This window comes from Rutidosis leptorrhynchoides, chromosome 8 (assembly GCF_046630445.1).
Source record: "Rutidosis leptorrhynchoides isolate AG116_Rl617_1_P2 chromosome 8, CSIRO_AGI_Rlap_v1, whole genome shotgun sequence".
Taxonomy (NCBI): Eukaryota; Viridiplantae; Streptophyta; class Magnoliopsida; order Asterales; family Asteraceae; genus Rutidosis; species Rutidosis leptorrhynchoides.
In genome coordinates this window covers 325,691,865-325,718,111 of record NC_092340.1, presented here as the reverse complement: position 1 = coordinate 325,718,111, position 26,247 = coordinate 325,691,865, and positions in this window count along the sequence as shown.

Genomic DNA, 26,247 nt, shown 5'->3' with positions numbered 1-26,247 from the left:
GGTCAAAGCTGAGCATCAGAAACCATCAGGTCTACTTCAACAACCCGAAATCCCGGAATGGAAATGGGAAAACATTACCATGGATTTCATCACTAAATTGCCAAGGACTGCAAGTGGTTTTGATACTATTTGGGTAATAGTTGATCGTCTCACCAAATCAGCACACTTCCTACCAATAAGAGAAGATGACAAGATGGAGAAGTTAGCACGACTGTATTTGAAGGAAGTCGTCTCCAGACATGGAATACCAATCTCTATTATCTCTGATAGGGATGGCAGATTTATTTCAAGATTCTGGCAGACATTACAGCAAGCATTAGGAACTCGTCTAGACATGAGTACTGCCTATCATCCACAAACTGATGGGCAGAGCGAAAGGACGATACAAACGCTTGAAGACATGCTACGAGCATGTGTTATTGATTTCGGAAACAGTTGGGATCGACATCTACCGTTAGCAGAATTTTCCTACAACAACAGCTACCATTCAAGCATTGAGATGGCGCCGTTTGAAGCACTTTATGGTAGAAAGTGCAGGTCTCCGATTTGTTGGAGTGAGGTGGGGGATAGACAGATTACGGGTCCGGAGATTATACAAGAAACTACCGAGAAGATCATCCAAATTCAACAACGGTTGAAAACCGCCCAAAGTCGACAAAAGAGCTACGCTGACATTAAAAGAAAAGATATAGAATTTGAAATTGGAGAGATGGTCATGCTTAAAGTTTCACCTTGGAAAGGCGTTGTTCGATTTGGTAAACGAGGGAAATTAAATCCAAGGTATATTGGACCATTCAAGATTATTGATCGTGTCGGACCAGTAGCTTACCGACTTGAGTTACCTCAACAACTCGCGGCTGTACATAACACTTTCCACGTCTCGAATTTGAAGAAATGTTTTGCTAAAGAAGATCTCACTATTCCGTTAGATGAAATCCAAATCAACGAAAAACTCCAATTCATCGAAGAACCCGTCGAAATAATGGATCGTGAGGTTAAAAGACTTAAGCAAAACAAGATACCAATTGTTAAGGTTCGATGGAATGCTCGTAGAGGACCCGAGTTCACCTGGGAGCGTGAAGATCAGATGAAGAAGAAATACCCGCATCTATTTCCAGAAGATTCGTCAACACCTTCAACAGCTTAAAATTTCGGGACGAAATTTATTTAACGGGTAGGTACTGTAGTGACCCGAACTTTTCCATGTTTATATATATTAATTGAGATTGATATTTACATGATTAAATGTTTCCAACATGTTAAGCAATTAAACTTGTTAAGACTTGATTAATTGAAATATGTTTCATATAGACAATTGACCACCCAAGTTGATCGGTGATTCACGAACGTTAAAACTTGTAAAAACTATATGATGACATATATATGGATATATATATATAGTTAACATGATACTATGATAAGAAAACATATCATAAAGTATATTAACAATGAACTACATATGTAAAAACAAGACTACTAACTTAATGATTTTTAAACGAGACATATATGTAACGATTATCGTTGTAAAGACATTTAATGTATATATATCATATTAAGAGATATTCATACATGATAATATCATGATAATATAATAATTTAAAATCTCATTTGATATTATAAACATTGGGTTAACAACATTTAACAAGATCGTTAACCTAAAGGTTTCAAAACAACACTTACATGTAACGACTAACGATGACTTAACGACTCAGTTAAAATGTATATACATGTAGTGTTTTAATATGTATTTATACACTTTTGAAAGACTTCAATACACTTATCAAAATACTTCTACTTAACAAAAATGCTTACAATTACATTCTCGTTCAGTTTCATCAACAATTCTACTCGTATGCACCCGTATTCGTACTCGTACAATACACAGCTTTTAGATGTATGTACTATTGGTATATACACTCCAATGATCAGCTCTTAGCAGCCCATGTGAGTCACCTAACACATGTGGGAACCATCATTTGGCAACTAGCATGAAATATCTCATAAGATTACAAAAATATGAGTAATCATTCATGACTTATTTACATGAAAACAAAATTACATATCCTTTATATCTAATCCATACACCAACGACCAAAAACACCTACAAACACTTTCATTCTTCAATTTTCTTCATCTAATTGAACTCTCTCAAGTTCTATCTTCAAGTTCTAAGTGTTCTTCATAAATTCCAAAAGTTCTAGTTTCATAAAATCAAGAATACTTTCAAGTTTGCTAGCTCACTTCCAATCTTGTAAGGTGATCATCCAACCTCAAGAAATCTTTGTTTCTTACAGTAGGTTATCATTCTAATACAAGGTAATAATCATATTCAAACTTTGGTTCAATTTCTATAACTATAACAATCTTATTTCAAGTGATGATCTTACTTGAACTTGTTTTCGTGTCATGATTTTGCTTCAAGAACTTTGAGCCATCCAAGGATCCATTGAAGCTAGATCCATTTTTCTCTTTTCCAGTAGGTTCATCCAAGGAACTTAAGGTAGTAATGATGTTCATAACATCATTCGATTCATACATATAAAGCTATCTTATTCGAAGGTTTAAACTTGTAATCACTAGAACATAGTTTAGTTAATTCTAAACTTGTTCGCAAACAAAAGTTAATCCTTCTAACTTGACTTTTAAAATCAACTAAACACATGTTCTATATCTATATGATATGCTAACTTAATGATTTAAAACCTGGAAACACGAAAAACACCGTAAAACCGGATTTACGCCGTCGTAGTAACACCGCGGGCTGTTTTGGGTTAGTTAATTAAAAACTATGATAAACTTTGATTTAAAAGTTGTTATTCTGAGAAAATGATTTTTATTATGAACATGAAACTATATCCAAAAATTATGGTTAAACTCAAAGTGGAAGTATGTTTTCTAAAATGGTCATCTAGACGTCGTTCTTTCGACTGAAATGACTACCTTTACAAAAACGACTTGTAACTTATTTTTCCGACTATAAACCTATACTTTTTCTGTTTAGATTCATAAAATAGAGTTCAATATGAAACCATAGCAATTTGATTCACTCAAAACGGATTTAAAATGAAGAAGTTATGGGTAAAACAAGATTGGATAATTTTTCTCATTTTAGCTACGTGAAAATTGGTAACAAATCTATTCCAACCATAACTTAATCAACTTGTATTATATATTATGTAATCTTGAGATACCATAGACACGTATACAATGTTTCGACCTATCATGTCGACACATCTATATATATTTCGGAACAACCATAGACACTCTATATGTGAATGTTGGAGTTAGCTATACAGGGTTGAGGTTGATTCCAAAATATATATAGTTTGAGTTGTGATCAATACTGAGATACGTATACACTGGGTCGTGGATTGATTCAAGATAATATTTATCGATTTATTTCTGTACATCTAACTGTGGACAACTAGTTGTAGGTTACTAACGAGGACAGCTGACTTAATAAACTTAAAACATCAAAATATATTAAAAGTGTTGTAAATATATTTTGAACATACTTTAATATATATGTATATATTGTTATAGGTTCGTGAATCAACCAGTGGCCAAGTCTTACTTCCCGACGAAGTAAAAATCTGTGAAAGTGAGTTATAGTCCCACTTTTAAAATCTAATATTTTTGGGATGAGAATACATGCAGATTTTATAAATGATTTACAAAATAGACACAAGTACGTGAAACTACATTCTATGGTTGAATTATCGAAATCGAATATGCCCCTTTTTATTAAGTCTGGTAATCTAAGAATTAGGGAACAGACACCCTAATTGACGCGAATCCTAAAGATAGATCTATTGGGCCTAACAAACCCCATCCAAAGTACCGGATGCTTTAGTACTTCGAAATTTATATCATATCCGAAGGGTGTCCCGGAATGATGGGGATATTCTTATATATGCATCTTGTTATTGTCGGTTACCAGGTGTTCACCATATGAATGATTTTTATCTCTATGTATGGGATGTGTATTGAAATATGAAATCTTGTGGTCTATTGTTACGATTTGATATATATAGGTTAAACCTATAACTCACCAACATTTTTGTTGACGTTTTAAGCATGTTTATTCTCAGGTGATTATTAAGAGCTTCCGCTGTCGCATACTTAAATAAGGACAAGATTTGGAGTCCATGCTTGTATGATATTGTGTAAAAACTGCATTCAAGAAACTTATTTTGTTGTAACATATTTGTATTGTAAACCATTATGTAATGGTCGTGTGTAAACAGGATATTTTAGATTATCATTATTTGATAATCTACGTAAAGCTTTTTAAACCTTTATTGATGAAATAAAGGTTATGGTTTGTTTAAAAATGAATGCAGTCTTTGAAAAACGTCTCATATAGAGGTCAAAACCTCGCAACGAAATCAATTAATATGGAACGTTTTTAATCAATAAGAACGGGACATTTCACGAAGGATCGTAACCTATCCTTAATCACCTCAACGAAGAGTTCGTCACAATTTGTACAAACGTTATTCTTGTAACCCTCCGAATGCCATAATTTGTTAAGGTTCCACCTAGTCACTCATGTACCTAAGGGTTTCTCTCCGGTACCCTAAGTACAACGTAACCACAACACCGTCGGAGTCAAACATTATGCTTACAGGTATGGAAGAGGCACCTGACATCGCGTCGCATAGAATCCATAATCAACACTTACCCAAGTCAAAAGACTTGTTACCTAGGGTTTCATTCGCCCGCGGACACCCATACCCAATTAGAATAACCTTAAGTCATACGTGCTCGTCGAACCTTATGGTTCGTAATCTCACAACACAAGAGTGGCCACGCACTAACAAGTAAAACCAAAGCCTACACCCATGGCTTGGTAAAATATTTTACCCCACACTAAGGAATGCTTGGAAACACCAAGTATTACGCCCTTCGACTGTCAACCCACACACTAACATGGGGTAATTCCGTAAGGAATGCTACCCTTCCTTTCACTACGCAGTAGCACAATACATTGATGTGCGTAGAGGTGTGGTACGAAATAGTTATAATTTTACTACGAAATACTATTAAATTACACAAGTTTTATTTATTTATTTATGGAATATACCTAAACCTTGCTACAACACTTATAGGCAGTGTACCTAATCGTAGAGTAGTGTAGTTTTTAGTAAGTCCGGTTCATTCCATAGGGATCTAGCTGAGTTTAACGCTATATTTTTAAAACTATATTTGTAAATATATAAATATATATAAGTAGTATTATTATTATAAAAGGGGGTTTTTACCGTTTAATGACCGGTTTGTCGGTTTTAAAACTTTAGTCGCAGTTAAAACCTAATGTAAAATATTAAAAATAAATATAACTTAATTTAAAGCGTAAAGTAAATGACAATAATTAAAGTGCGATAAATAAAATTGCGATAAATAAAATGACAATAAATAAAATTGCGATAATTAAAAAGTACGATAATTGAAAGTGAAATTAAATATAATGACAGTAAATAAAAGTGCGATGAAATATGAAATAAAGGAATTATGCTTATTTAAACTTCCGTAATCATAATGTTCGACGTATTGATTTTAGTTTATTAACTTGGGTTAATTATCCTTTGTCCTGGATTATTCAATACGTCCATCTGGTTTTTGTCTATAACAGTCCATCAGTCATAAATATAAAGTGCGAGTATCCTCGTCAAATTATCCTTATATCCGAAGTCAAATATTCCAACTAATTGGGGACTTAAACTATAATTACACCAATTTTCCTTGTATATAATTCACCCCTGTTTTAATAAGTCCATTGACTATTAATCCATTCCCGTGTCCGATTAAATGAACGATTATTAGTACTTATAAATATCTCGTCCATCGTGTCCGATCGAGTGTATATGGTTATTTATAGGTACATCCAATTGTAAATCTTTATATTAAATTAACGAACTATCATTTAATTAAAAAAATATAAAGCCCATTAATAGTCCATAGTCTAATTTCCACAAGTGTCGTTCTTTTGTCCAAACCCCAATTATGGTACAAAGCCCAATTACCCAATCTTAATATTTTAGCCCAACATCACGATTACTTCGATTTAAATAAGCATAATAATAACTTAGCTACGAGACATTAATTTAAAAAGGTTGAACATAACTTACAATGATTAATAATAGCGTAGCGTTACACGGACAGAATTTCGACTTACACCCTTACAACATTCGCTAACATACCCTTAATATTATTAAATTAAAATTAAAATTAAAATAAATAAATATATATAGTGCAAATCTCATGCGGTAACTCATGCGGTCGCATGAGATTTTAGTGCAAATCTCATGCACTCGCATGGGTTTTATGCCTATTTCCCATGCGATCGCATGGCCGTCAGATCCAGCTCACATATTTTTTGTTTTTTTGCTTGTCGACATATTATTATATATATATATATATATATATATATATATATATATATATATATATATATATATATATATATATATATATATATATATATATATATATATATATATATATATATATATAATGAAATGTCCCGTTCATATTGATTATAAACGTTCAATAATAATTGATTTCGTTGCGAGGTTTTGACCTCTATATGAGACGTTTTTCAAAGACTGCATTCATTTTTAAAACAACCATAACCTTTATTTTATCAATAAAAGGTTTCAAAAGCATTACGTAGATTATCAAATAATGATAATCTAAAATATACTGTTTACACACGACCATTACATAATGGTTTACAATAGAAATATATTACATCGACATATATTTCTTGAATGCAGTTTTTACATAATATCATACAAACATGGACTCCAAATCTTGTCCTTATTTTAGTATGCAACAGCGGAAGCTCTTAATATTCACCTGAGAATAAATATGCTTTAAACATCAACAAAAATGTTGGTGAGTTATAGGTTTAACATATATATATTAAATCGTAACAATAGACCACAAGATTTCATATTTCAATATACATCCCATACATAGAGATAAAAATCATTCATATGGTGAACACCTGGTAACCAACATTAACAAGATGCATATTTAAGAATATCCCCATCATTCCGGAACACCCTTCGGATATGATATAAATTTCGAAGTACTAAAGCATCCGGTACTTTGGATGGGGTTTGTTAGGCCCAATAGATCTATCTTTAGGATTCGCGTCAATTAGGGTGTCTGTTCCCTAATTCTTAGATTACCAGACTTAATAAAAAGGGGCATATTCGATTTCGATAATTCAACCATAGAATGTAGTTTCGCGTACTTGTGTCTATTTTGTAAATCATTTATAAAACCTGCATTTATTCTCATCCCAAAAATATTAGATTTTAAAAGTGGGACTATAACTCACTTTCATAGATTTTTTACTTCGTCGGGAAGTAAGACTTGGCCACTGGTCGATTCACGAACCTATAACAAATATGTACATATATATCAAAGTATATTCAAAATATATTTACAACACTTTTAATACATTTTGATGTTTTAAGTTTATTAAGTCAGCTGTCCTCGTTAGTAACCTACAACTAGTTGTCCAACGTTAGATGTACAGAAAAAAAATTGATATATATTATCTTGAATCAATCCACGACCCAGTGTATACACGTCTCAGGCTAGATCACAACTCAAAGTATATATATTTTTGAAATCAACCTCAACCCTGTATAGCTAACTCCCACATTACTGCATATAGAGTGTCTATGGTTGTTCCAAATAATATATACACATGGGTCGATATGATATGTCAAAACATTTGCATACGTGTCTATGGTATCCCAAGATTACATAATATATTAGAATACATGTATAATACAATATAAATTAGCTAGGATATGATTAATATAGATTTGTTACCAATTTTCACGTTGCTACAACAAGAAAAATTATCCAATCTTGTTTTACCCATAACTTCTTCATTTTAAAGCAGTTTTGAGTGAATCAAATTGCTATGGTTTCATATTAAACTCTATTTTATGAATCTAAACAGAAAAGGTATAGGTTTATAGTGAGAAATATAAGTTACAAGTCGTATTTGTAAAGGTAGTCATTTCAGTTGAAAGAACGACGTCTAGATGACCATTTTAGAAAACATACTTCCACTTTGAGTTTAACCATGATTTTTGGATATATTTTCATGTTCATAAGAAAAATCATTTTCCCAGAAGAACAACTTTTAAATCAAAGTTTATCATAGTTTTTAATTAACTAACCCAAAACAGCCCGCGGTGTTACTACGACGGCGTAAATCCGGTTTTACGGTGTTTTTCGTGTTTCCATGTTTTAAATCATTAAGTTAGCATATCATATAGATATAGAACATGTGTTTAGTTGATTTTAAAAGTTAAGTTAGAAGGATTAACTTTTGTTTGCGAACAATTTTAGAATTAACTAAACTATGTTCTAGTGATTACAAGTTTAAACCTTCGAATAAGATAGCTTTATATGTATGAATCGAATGATGTTATGAACATAATTACTACCTCAAGTTTTCTGGATAAAGCTACTAGAAATGAGAAAAATGGATCTAGCTTCAAAGGATCCTTGGATGGCTTGAAAGTTCTTGAAGCAGAATCATGACACGAAAACAGTTCAAGTAAGATTTTCACTCGAAATAAGATTGTTATAGTTATAGAAATTGAATCAAAGTTTGAATATGAGTATTACCTTGTATTAGAAAGATATCTTACTGTAAATAAGAAAGATTTCTTGAGGTTGGATGATCACTCTACAAGATTGGAAGTAAGCTAGCAAACTTGGAAGTATTCTTGATTTTATGAAACTAGAACTTGTAGAATTTATGAAGAACACTTAGAACTTGAAGATAGAACTTGAGAGAGATCAATTAGATGAAGATAATTGAAGAATTAAAGTGTTTGTAGGTGTTTTTGGTCGTTGGTGTATGGATTAGATATAAAGGATATGTAATTTTGTTTTCATGTAAATACGTCATGAATGATTACTCATATTTTTGTAATTTTATGAAATATTTCATGCTAGTTGCCAAATGATGGTTCCCACATGTGTTAGGTGACTCACATGGGCTGCTAAGAGCTGATCATTGGAGTGTATATACCAATAGTACATACATCTAAAAGTTGTGTATTTTACGAGTACGAATACGGGTGCATATGAGTAGAATTGTTGATGAAACTGAACGAGGATGTAATTGTAAGCATTTTTGTTAAGTAGAAGTATTTTGATAAGTGTCTTGAAGTCTTTCAAAAGTGTATGAATACATATTAAAACACTACATGTATATACATTTTAATTGAGTCGTTAAGTCATCGTTAGTCGTTACATGTAAGTGTTGTTTTGAAACCTTTAGGTTAACGATCTTGTTAAATGTTGTTAACCCAATGTTTATAATATCAAATGAGATTTTAAATTATTATATTATCATGATATTATGATGTACGAATATCTCTTAATATGATATATATACATTAAATGTCGTTACAACGATAATCGTTACATATATGTCTCGTTTCAAAATCATTAAGTTAGTAGTCTTGTTTTTACATATGTAGTTCATTATTAATATACTTAATGATATTTTTAATTATCATAATATCATGTTAACTATATATATAACCATATATATGTCATCATATAGTTTTTTACAAGTTTTAACGTTCGTGAATCACCGGTCAATTTGGGTGGTCAATTGTCTATATGAAACTTATTTCAATTAATCAAGTCTTAACAAGTTTGATTGTTTAACATGTTGGAAACATTAATCATGTAAATAATGTTTTCATTAAACATATAATCATAGAAAGGTTCGGAAAATTTCGGGTCACTACAGTACCTACCCGTTAAATAAATTTCGTCCCGAAATTTTAAGCGATTGGAGGTGTGGCTCATCTTCTGGAAATAAGTGCGGGTACTTCTTCTTCATCTGATCTTCTCATTCCCAGGTGAACTCGGTTCCTCTACGAGCATTCCATCGAACCTTAACAATCGGTATCTTGTTTTGTTTAAGTCTCTTAACCTCACGATCCATTATTTCAATGGGTTCTTCAATGAATTGAAGTTTTTCATTGATTTGGATTTCGTCCAACGGAATTGTGAGATCTTCTTTAGAAAAACATTTCTTCAAATTCGAGACGTGGAAAGTGTTATGTGAGTTGTTGAGGTAACTCAAGTCGGTAAGCTACTGGTCCGACACGATCAATAATCTTGAATGGTCCAATATACCTTGGATTTAATTTCCCTCATTTACCAAATCGAACAACACCTTTCCAAGGTGCAACCTTAAGCATGACCATCTCTTCAATTTCAAATTCTATATCTTTTCTTTTAATGTCGGCGTAGCTCTTTTGTCGACTTTGGGCGGTTTTCAACCGTTGTTGAATTTGGATGATCTTCTCAGTAGTTTCTTGTATTATCTCCGGACCCGTAATCTGTCTATCCCCCACTTCACTCCAACAAATCGGAGACCTGCACTTTCTGCTATAAAGTGCTTCAAACGGAGCCATCTCAATGCTTGAATGGTAGCTATTGTTGTAGGAAAATTCTGCTAACGGTAGATGTCGATCCCAACTGTTTTCGAAATCAATAACACATGCTCGTAGCATGTCTTCAAGTGTTTGTATTGTCCTTTCACTCTGCCCATCAGTTTGTAGATGATAGGCAGTACTCATGTCTAGACAAGTTCCTAATGCTTGCTGTAATGTCTGCCAGAATCTTGAAATAAATCTGCCATCCCTATCAGAGATAATAGAGATTGGTATTCTATGTCTGGAGACGACTTCCTTCAAATACAGTCGTGCTAACTTCTCCATCTTGTCATCTTCTCTTATTGGCAGGAAGTGTGCTGATTTGGTGAGACGATCAACTATTACCCAAATAGTATCAAAACCACTTGCAGTCCTTGGCAATTTAGTGATGAAATCCATGGTAATGTTTTCCCATTTCCATTCCGGGATTTCGGGTTGTTGAAGTAGACCTGGTGGTTTCTGATGCTCCGCTTTGACCTTAGAACACGTCAAACATTCCCCTACGTATTTAGCAACATCGGCTTTCATACCTGGCCACCAAAAATGTTTCTTGAGATCCTTGTACATCTTCCCCGTTCCAGGATGTATTGAGTATCTGGTTTTATGAGCTTCTCTAAGTACCATTTCTCTCATATCTCCAAATTTTAGTACTCAAATACTTTCAGCCCTATACCGGGTTCCATCTTCCCGAATATTAAGATGCTTCTCCGATCCTTTGGGTATTTCATTCTTTAAATTTCTCTCTTTTATAACTCCTTGTTGCGCCTCCTTTATTTGAGTAGTAAGGTTATTGTGAATCATTATATTCATAGATTTTACTCGAATGGGTTCTCTGTCCTTTCTACTCAAGGCGTCGGCTACCACATTTTCCTTCCCCGGGTGGTAACGAATCTCAAAGTCGTAATCATTCAACAATTCAATCCACCTACACTGCCTCATGTTCAGTTGTTTCTGATTAAATATGTGTTGAAGACTTTTGTGGTCGATATATATAATACTTTTGACCCCATATAAGTAGTGCCTCCAAGTCTTTAATGCAAAAACAATCGTGCCTAATTTCAAATCATGCGTCGTATAATTTTGCTCGTGAATCTTCAATTGTCTAGACGCATAAGCAATTACCTTCATTCGTTGCATTAATACACAACCGAGACCTTGCTTTGAGGCGTCACAATATATCACAAAATCATCATTCCATTCAGGCAATGACAATATAGGTGCCGTAGTTAGCTTTTTCTTCAATAACTGAAACGCCTTCTCTTATTCATCCTTCCATTCAAATTTCTTCCCTTTATGCGTTAATGCAGTCAAGGGTTTTGCTATTTTGGAGAAATCTTGGATGAATCTTCTGTAGTAACCAGCCAATCCTAAAAATTGACTTATATGCTTAGGAGTTTTTGGGGTTTCCCACTTTTCAACGGTTTTGATCTTTGCCGGGTCCACCTGGATACCTTCTTTGTTCACTATGTGACCGAGAAATTGAACTTCTTCCAACCAAAATGCACACTTTGAAAACTTAGCGTACAGTTTTTCTTTCCTCAATACTTCTAGCACTTTTCTCAAATTTTCTTCGTGCTCTTGATCATTCTTTGAGTAAATAAGTATGTCATCGATGAAAACAATGACAAACTTGTCAAGATATGGCCCACACACTCGGTTCATAAGGTCCATGAACATAGCTGGTGCGTTAGTCAATCCAAACGGCATAACCATAAACTCGTAATGACCATAACGCGTCCTAAAAGCAGTTTTTGGAATATCATCCTCCTTTACTCGCATTTGATGATATCCAGAACGTAAATCGATCTTCGAATAAAACGACGAGCCTTGTAGTTGATCAAATAAGTCGTCAATTCTCGGTAGTGGATAACGGTTTTTGATGGTAAGTTTGTTCAACTCTCTGTAGTCAATACACAACCTAAATGTACCATCTTTCTTCTTGACAAACAAAACAGGAGCTCCCCATGGTGATGTGCTTGGTCGAATGAAACCACGTTCTAATAGTTCTTGCAGTTGGCTTTGTAGTTCTTTCATCTCGCTGGATGCGAGTCTGTAACGAGCACGAGCTATTGGTGCAGCTCCTGGTACAAGATCTATTTGAAATTCAACAGATCGATGTGGAGGTAATCCCGGTAATTCTTTCGGAAATACATCGGGAAATTCTTTTGTGACGGGAACATCATTGATGCTCTTTTCTTCAGTTTGTACTTTCTCGACGTGTGCTAGAACAGCATAGCAACCTTTTCTTATTAGTTTTTGTGCCTTCAAATTACTAATAAGATGTAGCTCGTGTTGCCCTTTTCTCCGTACACCATTAAGGGTTTTCCTTTTTCTCGTATAATGCGAATTGCATTTTTGTAACAAAAGATCTCTGCTTTCACTTCTTTCAACCAGTCCATACCGATTACACATCAAAACTCCCTAACTCTACTGGTATCAAGTCAATCTTAAATGTTTCGCTAACCAGTTTAATTTCTCGATTCCGACATATATTATCTGCTGAAATTAATTTACCATTTGCTAATTCGAGTAAAAATTTACTATCCAAAGGCGTCAATGGACAACTTAATTTAGCACAAAAATCTCTACTCATATAGCTTCTATCCGCGCCCGAATCAAATAAAACGTAAGCAGATTTATTGTCAATAAGAAACGTACCCGTAACAAGCTCCGGGTCTTCCTGTGCCTCTGCCACATTAATATTGAAAACTCTTCTGCGGCCTTGTCCATTCGTGTTCTCCTGGTTCGGGCAATTTCTAATAATGTGGCCCGATTTTCCACATTTATAACAAACTACATTGGCATAACTTGCTCCGACACTACTTGCTCCGCCATTACTCGTTCCGACACCATTTGTTCCTTTCGTTCTGTTCACCCCTGGTCCGTAGACCTCACACTTCGCCGCGCTATGACCATTTCTTTTACACTTGTTGCAAAATTTGGTGCAGAACCCCGAGTGATACTTTTCACACCTTTGGCATAGCTGCTTCTGATTGTTGTTGTTGTTGCGGTTATTATTGTTGTTGGGATGATTATTGTAGTTGTTGTTGTTGTTGTTGTTGTTGTTGTTGTTGTTGTTGTTGTTGTTGTTGTTGTTGTTGTTGTTATTGTTGTTGTTGTTGTTGTTGTTGTTGTTGTTGTTGGGCCGTTTGTTGTAGTTGCGATTGATGTTGCAATTGTTGGGATAGTTGTTGCGATTATTGTTGTAATTGTTGCTGTTGTTGTATTGGTGATTCTTATCACCGTTTTCCTCCCACTTTCTTTTAACTTGCTTCACATTGGCCTCTTCAGCAGTCTGTTCTTTAATTCTTTCTTCAATCTGGTTCACTAGTTTGGGAGCAATTCTACATGCCTGTTGTATGGAGGCGGGCTCGTGTGAACTTATATCTTCTTGGATTCTTTCTGGTAATCCTTTCACAAACGCGTCGATCTTCTCTTCCTCATCTTCGAACGCTCCCGGACACAATAGGCATAATTCTATGAATCGTCTTTCGTACGTGGTAATATCAAATCCTTGGGTTCGTAACCCTCTAAGTTCTGTCTTGAGCTTATTGACCTCGGTTCTGGGACGCTACTTCTCATTCATCAAGTGCTTGAATGCTGACCACAGTAGTGCGTAAGCATCATCTTGTCCCATTTGCTCTAGATAGGTATTCCACCATGTTAACGCAGAACCTGTGAAGGTATGCGTAGCGTACTTCACTTTGTCCTCTTTAGTACACTTACTTATGGCAAACACCGATTCGACATTCTCGGTCCACCGTTTCAATCCGATCGGTCTTTCGGTTCCATCAAATTCTAAAGGTTTGCAGGCAGTGAATTCTTTGTAGGTGCATCCTACACGATTTCCTGTACTGCTAGATCCAAGGTTATTGTTGGTATGTAGCGCAGCGTGTACTGCGGCTATGTTTGAAGCAAGAAAGGCACGAAATTCCTCTTCGCTCATATTCAAGGTGTGTCGAGTAGTCGGTGCCATTTCCTTCAAAATAGTCAAATGAAACGAGTTAATCATATAGAATATCAAGAGTAGTCAATAGTATTTCGTAGCGTAATATGAACTTATTTATAAAATCTCTTTCTTCATATTAGCGTTTTATACTCTTTAATTCGGGTAGTACCTACCCGTTAAGTTCATACTTAGTAGCTAACATACCATTTCAACTACTACAATTCTATATGAAAAACTAATCACAAAAAAAAAAAAAAAAAATATCATATTCAAACCTTTATACAATAACTTGCAAACTTACAATACCGCTTTTTTTTACATATAGCATGAAATATAGCACATAAAACTTTGATACAAAGTAGTTGCGAAGATAATTCTAGTTAATAAATAAGGCGTTCAGTAAAGGCAATAAAGACACGTAATTCATACGTCCAGAAACAAGTCATGCATTCTGGTTTTACTAATACCACTTCCCATCCTTGGTTTTGTGGAACATTGTAATGACCCAGAAATTTCCGACCAAATTTAAACCCTAATCTTTATATGTTTCCGACTCGATAAGCAAAATCTGTGATGCTGAGTCTCGAAAACTTTAGAACTATGTTCATATGTCCAATTACCCTTTGACAGTTTCCGACGATTCACGAACATTTGTGTGTAAATAAAATATAAACGAATCACTAGAATTAAAATGTAAAAGTAATAACTAGAATAGTTAAGTTCCATTAGAATAAAAACATAAATGTATATATTGTAGTGACCCGAACTTTTCCATGTTTATATAAATTAATTGAGATTGATGTTTACATGATTAAATGTTTCCAACATGTTAAGCAATCAAACTTGTTAAGACTTGATTAATTGAAATAGGTTTCATATAGACAATTGACCACCCAAGTTGACCGGTGATTCACGAACGTTAAAACTTGTAAAAAAAAACTATATGATGACATATATATGGTTATATATATAGTTAACATGATATTATGATAAGTAAACATATCATTAATTATATTAACAATGAACTACATATGTAAAAACAAGACTACTAACTTAATGATTTTTAAACGAGACATATATGTAACGATTATCGTTGTAAAGACATTTAATGTATATATATCATATTAAGAGATATTCATACATGATAATATCATGATAATATAATAATTTAAAATCTCATTTGATATTATAAACATTGGGTTAACAACATTTAACAAGATCGTTAACCTAAAGGTTTCAAAACAACACTTACATGTAACGACTAACGATGACTTAACGACTCAGTTAAAATGTATATACATGTAGTGTTTTAATATGTATTTATACACTTTTGAAAGACTTCAATACACTTATCAAAATACTTCTACTTAACAAAAATGCTTACAATTACATCCTCGTTCAGTTTCATCAACAATTCTACTCGTATGCACCCGTATTCGTACTCGTACAATACACAGCTTTTAGATGTATGTACTATTGGTATATACACTCCAATGATCAGCTCTTAGCAGCCCATGTGAGTCACCTAACACATGTGGGAACCATCATTTGGCAACTAGCATGAAATATCTCATAAGATTACAAAAATATGAGTAATCATTCATGACTTATTTACATGAAAACAAAATTACATATCCTTTATATCTAATCCATACACCAACGACCAAAAACACCTACAAACACTTTCATTCTTCAATTTTCTTCATCTAATTGAACTCTCTCAAGTTCTATCTTCAAGTTCTAAGTGTTCTTCATAAATTCCAAAAGTTCTAGTTTCATAAAATCAAGAATACTTTCAAGTTTGCTAGCTCACTTCCAATCTTGTAAGGTGATCATCCAACCTCAAGAAATCTTTGTTTCTTACAGTAGGTTATCATTCTAATACAAGGTAATAATCATATTCAAACTTTGGTTCAATTTCTATAACTATAACAATCTTATTTCAAGTGATGATCTTACTTGAACTTGTTTTCGTGTCATGATTTTGCTTCAAGAACTTTGAGCCATCCAAGGATCCATTGAAGCTAGATCCATTTTTCTCTTTTCCAGTAGGTTCATCCAAGGAACTTAAGGTAGTAATTATGTTCATAACATCATTCGATTCATACATATAAAGCTATCTTATTCGAAGGTTTAAACTTGTAATCACTAGAACATAGTTTAGTTAATTCTAAACTTGTTCGCAAACAAAAGTTAATCCTTCTAACTTGACTTTTAAAATCAACTAAACACATGTTCTATATCTATATGATATGCTAACTTAATGATTTAAAACCTGAAAACACGAAAAACACTGTAAAATCGGATTTACGCCGTCGTAGTAACACCGCGGGCTGTTTTGGGTTAGTTAATTAAAAACAATGATAAACTTTGATTTAAAAGTTGTTATTCTGAGAAAATGATTTTTATTATGAACATGAAACTATATCCAAAAATTATGGTTAAACTCAAAGTGGAAGTATGTTTTCTAAAATGGTCATCTAGACGTCGTTCTTTCGACTGAAATGACTACCTTTACAAAAACGACTTGTAACTTATTTTTCTGACTATAAACCTATACTTTTTCTGTTTAGATTCATAAAATAGAGTTCAATATGAAATCATAGCAATTTGATTCACTCAAAACGGATTTAAAATGAAGAAGTTATGGGTAAAACAAGATTGGATAATTTTTCTCATTTTAGCTAAGTGAAAATTGGTAACAAATCTATTCCAACTATAACTTAATCAACTTGTATTGTATATTATGTAATCTTGAGATACCATAGACACGTATACAATGTTTCGACCTATCATGTCGACACATCTATATATATTCGGAACAACCATAGACACTCTATATGTGAATGTTGGAGTTAGCTATACAGGGTTGAGGTTGATTCCAAAATATATATAGTTTGAGTTGTGATCAATACTGAGATACGTATACACTGGGTCGTGGATTGATTCAAGATAATATTTATCGATTTATTTCTGTACATCTAACTGTGGACAACTAGTTATAGGTTACTAACGAGGACAGCTGACTTAATAAACTTAAAACATCAAAATATATTAAAAGTGTTGTAAATATATTTTGAACATACTTTAATATATATGTATATATTGTTATAGGTTCGTGAATCAACAGTGGCCAAGTCTTACTTCCCGACGAAGTAAAAATCTGTGAAAGTGAGTTATAGTCCCACTTTTAAAATCTAATATTTTTGGGATGAGAATACATGCAGGTTTTATAAATGATTTACAAAATAGACACAAGTACGTGAAACTACATTCTATGGTTGAATTATCGAAATCGAATATGCCCCTTTTTATTAAGTCTGGTAATCTAAGAATTAGGGAACAGACACCCTAATTGACGCGAATCCTAAAGATAGATCTATTGGGCCTAACAAACCCCATCCAAAGTACCGGATGCTTTAGTACTTCGAAATTTATATCATATCCGAAGGGTGTCCCGGAATGATGGGGATATTCTTATATATGCATCTTGTTATTGTCGGTTACCAGGTGTTCACCATATGAATGATTTTTATCTCTATGTATGGGATGTGTATTGAAATATGAAATCTTATGGTCTATTGTTACGATTTGATATATATAGGTTAAACCTATAACTCACCAACATTTTTGTTGACGTTTAAAGCATGTTTATTCTCAGGTGAATATTAAGAGCTTCCGCTGTTGCATACTAAAATAAGGACAAGATTTGGAGTCCATGTTTGTATGATATTGTGTAAAAACTGCATTCAAGAAACTGACTTCGATGTAACATATTTGTATTGTAAACCATTATGTAATGGTCGTGTGTAAACAGAATATTTTAGATTATCATTATTTGATAATCTACGTAAAGCTTTTTAAACCTTTATTTATGAAATAAAGGTTATGGTTTGCTTTAAAAATGAATGCAGTCTTTGAAAAACGTCTCATATAGAGGTCAAAACCTCGCAACGAAATCAATTAATATGGAACGTTTTTAATCAATAAGAACGGGACATTTCAGTTGGTATCCGAGCGTTGGTCTTAGAGAACCAGAAAATTTGCATTAGTGTGTCTTATCGAGTTTGTTAGGATGCATTAGTGAGTCTGGACTTCGACCGTGTTTTCTTTAAAAATGATTGCTTAACATTTTTGTTGGAAACTATATATTTTTAACATATGAATATTATGTGATATATTAATCTCTTAACGTGTTTGATATTATGTGATAGATGTCTACCTCTAGAACAAGTCCCATTGACTCACCTAATAATAATGAAGAGTCAAATGTAAATTGGAATGATTTGTGGACTGATTCACAAGTTCCCGAAGAGGAACCGGAAGAAGAGTCGGAACCGGAAGAAGAATCGGAACCGGAAGAAGAATCGGAACCGGATGAAGAAATAGAACCGGTGGGGGAAATAATAAAACGGTTAAGTAAAAGAAAATCCTCAACCAACCGACCAAAGTTAATTATGGTCAATGGTGTTTCCGCCAAGGAAGCAAAATATTGGGAGGATTACCAATTCTCCGATGAATCGGATTCCGACGAGAATTCCGATGATGTTATAGAAATTACCCCAACTGAATTTAAAAAGGCAAAAGAAAATAATAAGGGAAAGGGCATAAAAATAGAGAAATCTAATTCCAACCCCGATGAACTTTATATGTATCGTCAACCCCCGAAGTCCTTAAGTTGTAACAATGACCCGGGAACCTCTAAACCACCAGGTTTTTCTAAACCAATGTGGACAACGACGGCTCGTATTAGGGGAACATCATATATCCCTAGAAACTTGGCAAAACGAACCAAAACCGAAGAAGAAGAAACGAGCGAGTCGGAATAAGATAGTTGTATTCGTGTGGTGTAATATATGGAATATAATGTTCTTATGCTTTATGATATATGTAAAAATTGCTTGTATTAATAAGTATTTTTTTATGAATCTAACTCTTGTCTATTTTACAGTTTAAAAACACAAAATGGATAGGCAACCCAATATTTTAAGAGACCTACCCGGAGACATGATTGATGAAATCTTGTCTAGAGTCGGCCAGAATTCTTCGGCACAACTATTTAAGGCGAGATCAGTTTGTAAGACATTCGAAGAACGTTCCAAGAATGTCTTGGTTTATAAGAGACTTTCGTTTGAAAGATGGGGGATATCACATTGGGAAACCCATAAGTTACGATGTGTTTACTTTGCCGCATATATTGCGGGGAACCCAAATGCTATTTTACGCAACGGGTTAAGAAATTATTTTGACTCAATATATCCGAATATTGGACTTCGTGATTTAGAAAAAGCGGCTAACATGCAACATAAAGAAGCATGTTATGCTTACGGATTAGTAATGTTCGCTTCTCACCAAAGTGAGAACAAGAACATCGGGCTACAACTATTAAACAAAACGTTTCCACAAGTGACGGAGTCGGTAATTGGGGTAAGAAATGAGGTTTTTAGATTATTACGGGACTGTTGGACATTACGTAACCCTCGTCCCTTTGATGACGTTACAACACGTTGTCTTATCAACGGCCATAACGGTTATGTTGCACAAGACCAAGGATGGGAAGTGGTCCTAGTAAAACCAGAATGCATGACTTGTTTCTGGACGTATGAATTACGTGTCTTTATTGCCTTTGCCGAACGACTTGTGTACTAGCTAGAATTGTCTTCACAACTATCTTGTATCAAAGTTATTGTGTGCTATATTTCATGCTTTATGTAAAATAAGCGGTATTGTAAGTTTGTAAAATATTGTATAAAAGTTTGAACGCGAAATATTATTACAATCAGTTTTTCATATAGAATTGTAGTAGTTGAATTGTATATTAGCTACTAAGTATGAACTTAACGGGTAGGTACTACCCGAATTTAAACTTATAAAACGCTAATATGAAGAAAAAGCTTTTATAAATGAGTTCATATTATGCTACGAAATACTATTAACTACTCTTAATATTCTGTATGATTAACTTGTTCCATTTAACTATTTTGAAGGAAATGGCACCGACTACTCGACACACCGTGAATATGAATGAAGAGGAATTCCGTACTTTTCTAGCTTCAAACATAGCTGCAGTACAGGCTGCGCTACATACCAACAATAACCTTGGATCTAGCAGTACAGGAAATCGTGTAGGATGCACCTACAAAGAATTCACTGCCTGCAAACCTTTGGAATTTGATGGAACCGAAGGACCGATCGGATTGAAACGGTGGACCGAGAAGGTTGAATCGGTGTTTGCCATAAGTAAGTGTACTGAAGAGGACAAAGTGAAGTACGCTACGCATACCTTCACAGGTTATGCGTTAACATGGTGGAATACCTATCTAGAGCAAGTGGGACAAGATGATGCGTACGCACTACCGTGGTCAGCATTCAAGCACTTGATGAACGAGAAGTACCGTCCCAGAACCGAGGTCAATAAGCTCAAGACAGAACTTAGAGGGTTACGAACCCAAGGATTTGATATTACCACGTACGAAAGACGATTCACAGAATTATGCCTATTGTGTCCGGGAGCATTCGAAGATGAGGAAGAGAAGATCGACGCGTTTGTGAAAGGATTACCGGAAAGAATCCAAGAAGATATAAGTTCACACGAGCCCGCCTCCATACAACAGGCATGTAGAATGGCTCACAAACTAGTGAACCAGATTGAAGAAAGAATTAAAGAACAGACTGCTGAAGAGGCCAATGTGAAGCAAGTCAAAAGAAAGTGGGAGGAAAACGGTGATAAGAATCACCAATACAACAACAACAGCAATTACAACAATAATCGCAACAATTATCCCAACAATCGCAACATCAATCGCAACTACAACAAACGGCCCAACAACAACAACAACAACAACAACAACTACAACAATCATCCCAACAACAATAATAACCGCAACAACAACAACAATCAGAAGCAACTATGCCAAAGGTGTGAAAAGAATCACTCGGGGTTCTGCACCAAATTTTGCAACAAATGTAAAAGAAATGGTCATAGTGCGGCGAAGTGTGAGGTCTACGGACCAGGGGTTAATAGAATGAAAGGAACAAATGGTGTCGGAACGAGTAATGGCGGAGCAAGTAGTGTCGGAGCAAGTTATGCCAATGTAGTTTGTTATAAATGTGGAAAACCAGGCCACATTATTAGAAATTGCCCGAACCAGGAGAACACGAATGGACAAGGCCGTGGAAGAGTTTTCAATATTAATGCGGTAGAGGCACAGGAAGACCCGGAGCTTGTTACGGGTACGTTTCTTATTGACAATAAATCTGCTTACGTTTTATTTGATTCGGGTGCGGATAGAAGCTATATGAGTAGAGATTTTTGTGCTAAATTAAGTTGTCCATTGACGCCTTTGGATAGTAAATTTTTACTCGAATTAGCAAATGGTAAATTAATTTCAGCAGATAATATATGTCGGAATCGAGAAATTAAACTGGTTAGCGAAACATTTAAGATTGATTTGATACCAGTAGAGTTAGGGAGTTTTGATGTGATAATCGGTATGGACTGGTTGAAAGAAGTGAAAGCGGAGATCGTTTGTTACAAAAATGCAATTCGCATTATACGAGAAAAAGGAAAACCCTTAATGGTGTACGGAGAAAAGGGCAACACGAAGCTACATCTTATTAGTAATTTGAAGGCACAAAAACTAATAAGAAAAGGTTGCTATGCTGTTCTAGCACACGTCGAGAAAGTACAAACTGAAGAAAAGAGCATCAATGATGTTCCCATTGCAAAAGAATTTCCCGATGTATTTCCGAAAGAATTACCGGGATTACCCCCACATCGATCCGTTTAATTTCAAATAGATCTTGTACCAGGAGCTGCACCAATAGCTCGTGCTCCTTACAGACTCGCACCCAGCGAGATGAAAGAACTGCAAAGCCAATTACAAGAACTTTTAGAGCGTGGTTTCATTCGACCAAGCACATCACCGTGGGGAGCTCCTGTTTTGTTTGTCAAGAAGAAAGATGGTACATTCAGGTTGTGTATCGACTACCGAGAGTTGAACAAACTTACCATCAAGAACCGCTACCCACTACCGAGAATCGACGACTTATTTGATCAACTACAAGGCTCGTCTGTTTATTCAAAGATTGACTTACGTTCCGGGTATCATCAAATGCGGGTGAAAGAAGATGATATTCCAAAGACTGCTTTCAGAACACGTTACGGTCATTATGAGTTTATGGTCATGCCGTTTGGTTTAACTAATGCACCAGCTGTGTTCATGGACCTTATGAACCGAGTGTGTGGACCATACCTTGACAAGTTTGTCATTGTTTTCATTGATGACATACTTATTTACTCAAAGAATGACCAAGAACACGGTGAACATTTGAGAAAGGTGTTAGAAGTATTGAGGAAGGAAGAATTGTACGCTAAGTTTTCAAAGTGTGCATTTTGGTTAGAAGAAGTTCAATTCCTCGGTCACATAGTGAACAAAGAAGGTATTAAGGTGGATCCGGCAAAGATAGAAACTGTTGAAAAGTGGGAAACCCCGAAAACTCCGAAACACATACGCCAGTTTTTAGGACTAGCTGGTTACTACAGAAGGTTCATCCAAGACTTTTCCAGAATAGCAAAACCCTTGACTGCATTAACGCATAAAGGGAAGAAATTTGAATGGAATGATGAACAAGAGAAAGCGTTTCAGCTATTGAAGAAAAAGCTAACTACGGCACCTATATTGTCATTGCCTGAAGGGAATGATGATTTTGTGATTTATTGTGATGCATCAAAGCAAGGTCTCGGTTGTGTATTAATGCAATGAACGAAGGTGATTGCTTATGCGTCTAGACAATTGAAGATTCACGAACAAAATTATACGACGCATGATTTGGAATTAGGAGCGGTTGTTTTTGCATTAAAGACTTGGAGGCACTACTTATATGGGGTCAAAAGTATTATATATACCGACCACAAAAGTCTTCAACACATATTTAATCAGAAACAACTGAATATGAGGCAGCGTAGGTGGATTGAATTATTGAATGATTACGACTTTGAGATTCGTTACCACCCGGGGAAGGCAAATGTGGTAGCCGATGCCTTGAGCAGGAAGGACAGAGAACCCATTCGAGTAAAATCTATGAATATAATGATTCATAATAACATTACTACTCAAATAAAGGAGGCGCAACAAGGAGTTTTAAAAGAGGGAAATTTAAAGGATGAAATACCCAAAGGATCGGAGAAGCATCTTAATATTCGGGAAGACGGAACCCGGTATAGGGCTGAAAGGATTTGGGTACCAAAATTTGGAGATATGAGAGAAATGGTACTTAGAGAAGCTCATAAAACCAGATACTCAATACATCCTGGAACGGGGAAGATGTACAAGGATCTCAAGAAACATTTTTGGTGGCCGGGTATGAAAGCTGATGTTGCTAAATACGTAGGAGAATGTTTGACGTGTTCTAAGGTCAAAGCTGAGCATCAGAAACCATCAGGTCTACTTCAACAACCCGAAATCCCGGAATGGAAATGGGAAAACATTACCATGGATTTCATCACTAAATTGCCAAGGACTGCAAGTGGTTTTGATACTATTTGGGTAATAGTTGATCGTCTCACCAAATCAGCACACTTCCTACCAATAAGAGAAGATGACAAGATGGAGAAGTTAACACGATTGTATTTGAAGGAAGTCGTCTCCAGACATGGAATACCAATCTCTATTATCTCTGATAGGGATGGCAGATTTATTTCAAGATTCTGGCAGACATTACAGCAAGCATTAGGAACTCGTCTAGACATGAGTACTGCCTATCATCCACAAACTGATGGGCAGAGCGAAAGGACGATACAAACGCTTGAAGACATGCTACGAGCATGTGTTATTGATTTCGGAAACAGTTGGGATCGACATCTACCGTTAGCAGAATTTTCTTACAACAACAGCTACCATTCAAGCATTGAGATGGCGCCGTTTGAAGCACTTTATGGTAGAAAGTGCAGGTCTCCGATTTGTTGGAGTGAAGTGGGGGATAGACAGATTACGGGTCCGGAGATTATACAAGAAACTACCGAGAAGATCATCCAAATTCAACAACGGTTGAAAACCGCCCAAAGTCGACAAAAGAGCTACGCTGACATTAAAAGAAAAGATATAGAATTTGAAATTGGAGAGATGGTCATGCTTAAAGTTTCACCTTGGAAAGGCGTTGTTCGATTTGGTAAACGAGGGAAATTAAATCCAAGGTATATTGGACCATTCAAGATTATTGATCGTGTCGGACCAGTAGCTTACCGACTTGAGTTACCTCAACAACTCGCGGCTGTACATAACACTTTCCACGTCTCGAATTTGAAGAAATGTTTTGCTAAAGAAGATCTCACTATTCCGTTAGATGAAATCCAAATCAACGAAAAACTCCAATTCATCGAAGAACCCGTCGAAATAATGGATCGTGAGGTTAAAAGACTTAAGCAAAACAAGATACCAATTGTTAAGGTTCGATGGAATGCTCGTAGAGGACCCGAGTTCACCTGGGAGCGTGAAGATCAGATGAAGAAGAAATACTCGCATCTATTTCCAGAAGATTCGTCAACACCTTCAACAGCTTAAAATTTCGGGACGAAATTTATTTAACGGGTAGGTACTGTAGTGACCCGAACTTTTCCATGTTTATATAAATTAATTGAGATTGATGTTTACATGATTAAATGTTTCCAACATGTTAAGCAATCAAACTTGTTAAGACTTGATTAATTGAAATAGGTTTCATATAGACAATTGACCACCCAAGTTGACCGGTGATTCACGAACGTTAAAACTTGTAAAAAAAAACTATATGATGACATATATATGGTTATATATATAGTTAACATGATATTATGATAAGTAAACATATCATTAATTATATTAACAATGAACTACATATGTAAAAACAAGACTACTAACTTAATGATTTTTAAACGAGACATATATGTAACGATTATCGTTGTAAAGACATTTAATGTATATATATCATATTAAGAGATATTCATACATGATAATATCATGATAATATAATAATTTAAAATCTCATTTGATATTATAAACATTGGGTTAACAACATTTAACAAGATCGTTAACCTAAAGGTTTCAAAACAACACTTACATGTAACGACTAACGATGACTTAACGACTCAGTTAAAATGTATATACATGTAGTGTTTTAATATGTATTTATACACTTTTGAAAGACTTCAATACACTTATCAAAATACTTCTACTTAACAAAAATGCTTACAATTACATCCTCGTTCAGTTTCATCAACAATTCTACTCGTATGCACCCGTATTCGTACTCGTACAATACACAGCTTTTAGATGTATGTACTATTGGTATATACACTCCAATGATCAGCTCTTAGCAGCCCATGTGAGTCACCTAACACATGTGGGAACCATCATTTGGCAACTAGCATGAAATATCTCATAAGATTACAAAAATATGAGTAATCATTCATGACTTATTTACATGAAAACAAAATTACATATCCTTTATATCTAATCCATACACCAACGACCAAAAACACCTACAAACACTTTCATTCTTCAATTTTCTTCATCTAATTGAACTCTCTCAAGTTCTATCTTCAAGTTCTAAGTGTTCTTCATAAATTCCAAAAGTTCTAGTTTCATAAAATCAAGAATACTTTCAAGTTTGCTAGCTCACTTCCAATCTTGTAAGGTGATCATCCAACCTCAAGAAATCTTTGTTTCTTACAGTAGGTTATCATTCTAATACAAGGTAATAATCATATTCAAACTTTGGTTCAATTTCTATAACTATAACAATCTTATTTCAAGTGATGAT